The sequence below is a fragment of the Tupaia chinensis genome, unplaced genomic scaffold, assembly GCF_000334495.1.
Source record: "Tupaia chinensis unplaced genomic scaffold, TupChi_1.0 Scaffold000494_1, whole genome shotgun sequence".
In the NCBI taxonomy this organism is placed as follows: Eukaryota; Metazoa; Chordata; class Mammalia; order Scandentia; family Tupaiidae; genus Tupaia; species Tupaia belangeri.
In genome coordinates, this window is record NW_006160006.1 from 718,564 (window position 1) to 725,791 (window position 7,228).

Consider the following 7,228-nt stretch of genomic DNA (forward strand, 5'->3'; position numbering starts at 1 on the left):
GCCCGCGGGGCTCGGGGTCTCCCAGCTCTCCGCTCCCGGTTCCATCAGCCCGCTCCGGGCGTCCCTGCCTGCGCCGGCTTCGCACTCGCCCCTTTCCCCGACCCTCCCTCCCTTCCTCTGCCTTTCCTTACCTGCCCTCTGCCTTGCGTTCTCCGCACCCGCTCCTCCTCTGCAATCTCCCCTTCCTCTCGCTCAGCAGTTTCTTTTCTTTTCTTTTGATTGTTTTAGCTTCCTGTAGGGCGCGTGCCCTCTGCGGGGAGGGCGGGAAGCGAGAAAGCACCCTCCCCCCCAGGAGGATGGTCACCCCGTAATCCTTTCTCCTCTCGGGATTTTGCGCGCGTGGAGGCACAGTGCCCCGGCCTCGGTCCGGGAATGGAACCGCACAGCCGGCCCTGCGGGACCCAGCGCTCGCCGGTTTCCTTTTCTTAGTGCCTCTCCCACCTTCCCACCTCCGCGAAAGGACGGGCTTCTCCGCTCCAGGACGGGACTGGTAGCCTAGTGAGCGCCCTTGCTCCACCTCGCAGGGTTTCCAGGCCGGAGTCCCGCCTGGGCACTCCTACTCCCTGGGCATTTCAAAGGCCAACTTTTCCAGCTCCTTCCCAGAGGCCGCGGTTGGGGGAACAAGACCTGTGTCAAGTTTCCAGCTATTAATCTCACCAGTCCCTTTGGAACACTATCATTTTCCTCTATCACTCTCACTTTTAACTTCTGACGGCTCTGCCAAGCTTACACGTTTTGAACAAAGAGCTGGTTAAATAGGGTGCCAGGTGCTGCTGGATGGGGCTCAGGCCTGGGGGTACAGAGGCTAATCCCTGAACACCAGGGGAGGGAGAGAGGGGAGAGTGTGTGTGGGGGTGAGGGGGGTAGGGGGAGGTGGTTGACCTCTGATTATGAATAGAAATGGAGAAAGTAAAACCCTAACGGAAACAATGTTGTTCCTGCCTCTCCTGTAGGGGACCCTAGCGCCTCTAGGTGTTGACCCTGAAGGCTCCAGCACTCCTGGGCTTCTGGAAGGCAGAAGAGGTCTCTGAACACAGGCTCTGCTGCTTATCATCAGAGTCAAGACCTTAACCTCCCAGCGGCTCAGTTTCTTCATTTGTAAAATAAGGTAACAGTTTCTAGAATATACACTCCCTGAGGCTGGGACGGACTCTTCTTCCTAGCCGAGGGCCCTGTGTGTTGGTTTATAAATGTATCCTCTGACGCCTAGAACGCGTGGGCGCTCAGTAAGTGCTCACCAGGCCAATGGCTTCCTAGCGTATCATCTGTTGCAAGACTCTCCGGCCTGTGCTGAGTCCACGTTCACATGGTAGCCATTACCTACAAGCACACCACACTTTAAGGTGTCAGCCCCCAAGGTGATTGAGCCTTTTCTGAAAATCCCCTTTTCCTTTGTATAGATCTGTCCCTCCATCGGAGAAGTCATTGTCTTGTTCCTCTAACTCCACCTGTCAACATTCGAGACCCCAACTGCGGTCCTTGCTAATACCGTCTTGGATGGCTTCATGCAGAATCAGCGCCCTTCCTCTGCCCCATGCCTCCTGTGTCCTGTTGTTCTCACATATGTACATGCTTGCAGGTGGGAGGTCTCGGAAATGCTTGCTGCATGGCTTGCTATGGACCAAGCATCTCAGCAGCCTAAGGAAGAGCGAGGGAGGGCTCAGCTGGGCGCCAGACTTCAATCACACTTGTCCTGTCTCCAAACGTGGACCTCCACAGAAGGCCAGGAGCCTGATGACTTCCTCCTTGCCCTGGCCCTCCGCTGACTGTTGATGTGCTCTCAGACTAAACCTGTCTGCAGCGAGGCCTCGGCCCCCTCCTGTGCAAAGTGAGTAGTCTGAGCTCCTCAGCACGGCTGTCCCTGTCATGGACATGCCGGGCAACAAGGGCATGTGCTGTGGAACCCTCCCGTGATTGCTGAGTTGGGGTGTGAGCAGCGCGTGATGGGTAAACTGAGGTACACCATGGAACAGCAGAGACATTGTGGAAGGGGTGCTCCCTGGATGAGATGCAGTGCCTTGCGAGTGTGGGTGGGAATAAGGAAGCAGAGTAGGGGAGAAGCTTGAGATGGGCGGTTGAGCATGTGTGTGTACAGTGTGGCTGTGTGTGCGCGTGCGCGCAGAAAAGCCTCAGGAATGTGGTCTCCAGCAGCACGAAGCCATAATTAGCTCCTGACTCAGCGCTTGGGTATGGTAATGCAGTGGCCGGTGTGCTCGACCCTGACACCACGGGTGGGATTCTTAGCACGGCTCTTCCTCGTCCTCATCTAGCGAAGGAGGGTGCCTGGCCTGGATCTCTGGCTTCTCCCTTACCGAAGTCTAGAAAGCTGGGTCACGGTGCATGTTTCTGTAAAACTCCTCTGTCCTCCTGAGCCATTCATCACCGGAGTTACAGGGTTTTCTGCTCTGGATTGTCATCCTGATCTCCATCTCTAGGGCCTGAAATAGCCCATGCAGGACAGACTGAGGCCTCCATAAGCCAGCAGCTTGTCTGGATTGTAAACGACTCTGCCCTTTCCAGTGTACGTCCACCTGTCAGAATTTAAGTACTTGCCCGGCGAGTTTATCTCTTCAACTCTTCTGTAAGTTTCTTGCCCAAAGATCATGTCTTTCTTATTCAGCACAAATCCCCAGGACCAAGCACATTGCGGGTACACGGCAAACACACTAAGAAAGATGAACGATGTGACAGGGAGGGGACAGGATAACAGAGAGGAACGGATTCAAGACCTCCATGTAGTCCCACATCTGCAAAGTTGGACAGACTCCTCGTGCTCAGCAGTGGAATGGGTCTAGCAGCATCCATCTGTCTTGTAGTAAGGAGGCAAAGACGAAAAGAATGAATGAAATCAAAGGTGGTAAAAAAAAAAATGACCAGTGCTTGGTCTGAGGCCAAGCCCTAGGGTGATAGTGTCACAGCTGTACCCACAGAAGGGTCTTGAGTCTGCATCCGAGACCTCCCGGCATGTCAGTAGTGTGTCTGGAGTGTGTCTGGCCGAGCCTGGAGTTGGAGTGCAGGGTGCATACCCTGTCCGAGGGGACTCTCTCATCTCTCTCTCAGAGGAAATAAACACATAAGCTTTTTTATTAAAAAAAAAATAGTCAAATAATTGTTTAATACTACTTCACGTCTAAAAATCAGGGCTTCATGTTGGTAGATCCAAAAGGCTGACTATATTTAAGTGATGCCGGGTAATCTCCAGAAGTAGATGGGAGGATACAGGCTAGACCACTGAGCAGAGCTTTGAGGGATCAGCAAGCCGGCCACTCCTTCATCTCCCAGCTACCCAGTAAGGGCCAGGAAGGCTGGTTCTCCTGCAGGCTGAGCCAGTTCCTCCTGACCTTAGAGGATTTCTCACCCTCTGGGGTAGAAAACGCTCCCCTGGAGCAGCTCTGGCTGTGTAGCTCTTATAACGGAATTTACAGGCCTCACCTGTCCATCCTGAGGGCCCGTACCTCTTACTTCTGAGCTTCAGTAAACTCCCCCTTGAATTGAAAGGGAGATCTCTTCCCTCCCTTCTCTGGGTGTTACAAAGACAGAGGAGATAAGATGCAAGTCATATTGCTTCTTTCCAGGAAAGTGCCGTGTGGCTTCCAGGAATGGTCTATCGTCACTATCAGGAGCATCATTATCTGTAACTGTATTCCATTAGGGAAGTCGGAAAGGTTGTAGAGAGACCAACTGCCCTCAGGAGGCCTGGGAGAGCTGGCTGGCCTGTAATTCCCTCCCCGCTAAGAAGCTCAAATCCCCTCAGGAAATGCGTCCTCCTGACTGTTCCATAGAAAAGAAGGCTGGGGCCAGCTGGTGGTGTGGGGTCGAAGTGACTGAATCCCACATGGCTGACTGTAGTGGCTTGAGTCCTAGACCCTGTGACGTGAAAAACACCCTAGGCTCATGTGCTTGTGTGCCCAAAATCCCAAAAGGAAGGAAAGGACAGATTGGAGAATGACCATCTCCTGCGGAGGGTGCAGTGCCACTCTCCCCCCTTCTCTCTGCTTCTCTGAACCCGTGCACCCTCTAGCAAATGAAGACCAACAATAGAAGTTGTGCTGCTTCGCCTTTACGGTTTGAAATGAACAGCGGAGGGCTGCCATGGGAGCAGCTCAGCGGCCATCTGCCTGGTGGGAGCATGCACTTCATGGGTGGACCCAGCCAGGGCACCGCAGTCCTCGCCAGAGAGCAGGCATCACCCTCCGCGGAAGCACCAAGGTCCTGGCCAGGTTCTTCTCCCTCGGCATCAGCAGCACATCGTGTCAGTGAGGCATACATCCAACCGACGTCTTGGCTTCAGTGCAGAAACGCAGACTCGCCTTGCTTGTAACCACCGACCCCGACCTCATGAAATGTCTAAATAATGAAATGGAGCGACTGAAAAATCGGTTATCCAAGTATTCAGCTCAGAAACTGGAGGTCATCTCAGATACCGAAAGTGGTGAGGCTCTTGAGAGATGGCAGTTGGGTGTTAAGTATGACAAGTCTGGAAAGACGACAGTGCGCCCAGAGACAAGTCTCAGAAAGCTAATCAGAAATCCTCCCCGCGCTCACACGGGTAACGGCCGCAGTGACATCACTGCCACTGTTGGAAGTTTCATCGGATCTGCCGATTTATGCAAATGTAGATTCGATTGCACCTGCAAATGGGAAGAGTGAGGACCACACCAATCCGAGGGGCTCCGTCTTCGTTCATTTACGACTACAATCCACAGGGTCGATAGCGTGGTGGCCTACAAAATCCTCATCGACGACTGGGAATGATATGAAGGAAATAATGTAATCGGAACATTCCAGTGTGGAGTCCTGAAATCAAGTCAATTGCAGTTGATATTCGATTCCATTGTTTACTTTTAAATGGAGGGACATCAACATTAGACCTGACTGAACTCTGAGTGACTCTTCCGTTTTTTGGTCCCTGTTTGTTACCGTAGTGTCGACATAATGGGTTTGTTGCTCATTGTTCAAAAGAGACTAGATTTTGCCAGCACCGGTCAGTTCCTTCGAAGGTGAGAACCGTAGATGGAGACACTTTTGCTTTAAAGCGCAGTGCTTTTCCAAATCAGACGCTTCAGTCAAGTACTTTGACTTGTAGACAGGAAAATATTTAAATATAAGAATGACAGCAAAGGATTCTGTATATTCAGAAGCTTTGTTTAAATCTTAAAGTAAGGATCCATAGGTAACTACTCTATCAGGTCTTTTCATCATGTATTTCATAGTACCTACAGTTCCTGCACTAAAAAAAGTGTGGTTATTTATGTAACAAGCTTATAAAGACATGGGTTTCTACTGCTTCGTTTCTGGTGATATAGAATGCTTAAGAAATGTTTTGGTTTGTTTTTTTTTTTGAGGGGGGGGGTGGGGACCAGCCAGTGGTGTGGTGTTTAAGGCGGCTGGATCCCGCAAGGCCGATTGCATGTCTTAAGTCTCAGATGCAGCAGCTTGGAAAACCCCCCAGGCACGTGTGCGTTTGTGCGTCCGGAATCACGGGCGGAAACGTGGAGAGGTGATGGTGCGGCCGTCTCCCCGGGGGTGCTTTCTCCCTCTCCCTCTCTCTTTCCTTTCTCTGTCTCTCTCCAGTGAGTGTACATGCCCTACAGCATATTTAACAGATGATGTTCTAAAAACCCAACTTGAAATAACAATAATGAAATAAAGTTAATGTGTATATATATATTTATTTTTTAAAGGACCACCAAGTGTAAGAACAGGATGAGAAACTGGCCCGGCTGTGGAACCAGGAGCCGGGAGCCCAGGGTTAATGGTACACGTCTCACACCAGTCTCAGAAACCTCGGAGCTGATAGGATTCCTGAATGGGGTTTGATCCGGACGGTGCTGACCACAGGCTGGTGGCCTTCCGCTGACAGAGAAGGGTGAGCCAGCCAACTCAGCTAGTGCAATACCTGGACCCAAATGGCAGAAACAGGCTTCTGGTATGGAGAGACCTCGTTCTGCTACGGTCTAGTGAAGTGCATGTGAAAATCGTGTCCTAAGCCCTCCCTTGTAGATGCAGCGTTGAACTAGACTACAGAGAAGTGAGAAGGGAGTATTCGGAGTGATTCCCCCCAACACCCCCTTTTTCAATATGCTCTAACTGGCTGTTGCTAATTCAAATCCTCTCTTAGAGAGGTTCGCCCTTGTTACATGTTCTGAAATGCATCTCTTCTGTGGTTTTGACATGGGTGTCTAAAACTTTGAATCACAAAGATGTTTTTCTGAACAAGTCACAGGAAAATCGGACTCAAATGGCTTCAACAATAGAAAACGAGTCTCATGAATTAGTAAGTCCAGAGATCAGATCCCAGGTTAGCGCATGCGGTGGCTTCACAGCGGGATCAGGGACTGAGTCTTTGTTTCCATCTCTCTGCTCTGCCATCCTCAGAGCCCAGGCTCTGCTTGGGAGGGCTGCTGCATGATTACAGGTTGGCTCCGTCAGGCTAGTTGTCACAGGCAGAACCTGCGATGGGCTGAGGAACAGAAGGCCTTTGCTCCTGCATGTCTTCTGTAGGGTTGAGAAGACCTTGCTGGGAAAGCCTCCAGCTGACATTGAAGGGGCTTGCTGCACTCATTGGCAGACGATGAAATGACCCGCGTTGGCATCGACCAGCAGATACACCTGTACCCCTTCCCTGTGCCTTGAAGAGAGAAATAACAGGATTGCCGTTACAGGCCACGTTTCTGCTGGATACTTCCCCTAGTTATGTTCCTTAAGGCTCTTAGAGGAGGCTGGGAAGTGCTGCAGAGGCCAAATACAACATTCGCTGAGGCTGTGGAAGGTTCTGGGTTTGCACCCTGAGACCACCCTGAGCACCCCAGATGCATACACACCCATGGTCTAGGGCTTGCTAAAGCTGGGGTGCTGTCTCTCTGTCTCTGTCTTCCTGTCTCTCTCACTCATGGAAGAAATAAACTTAAAAAAAAATTGCAGAAATCATTTTCTCTATTTTCCAAATGAAGAAATTGCAGCTCAGAGTGGTAATAGGACGTGCTCTAAATCCCACCACTAGTAAGCAGAGGAAAGGGATGGGGGTCCAGGTCCATCCAAAGCTTTGCTCTCTGCTCCTCCAGGCTGGCTCCTCGGCTCGGCCCAAGGCTAGAGCCAAATGGACAGGAGCCTTCCGCAGCGCGGGAAGCACCAGTCGCAAAGTAGCCTCCCGCGCTTTGATCAAGTTGAGACTTCTCTGCTCAGCAGTCAGACTGCCTCCCACAGCTCCCAGCCTGGATGTGTGTTC

The 7,228-nt window shown here is 51.5% G+C and overlaps 1 long non-coding RNA gene and 1 pseudogene across 1 annotated transcript; both read left to right on the forward strand.

Moving 5' to 3' along the window:
• Positions 1–897: 897 nt before the first annotated feature.
• Positions 898–6,887, forward strand: LOC102495345 (uncharacterized). Its single transcript, XR_335687.3, has 4 exons — positions 898–1,108; positions 1,580–1,828; positions 5,685–5,869; positions 6,505–6,887. It is a non-coding gene; the product is annotated as an uncharacterized LOC102495345 (long non-coding RNA).
• Positions 3,898–5,346, forward strand: LOC102494940 (mitotic spindle assembly checkpoint protein MAD2A pseudogene; annotated as a pseudogene).
• Positions 6,888–7,228: the final 341 nt, after the last annotated feature.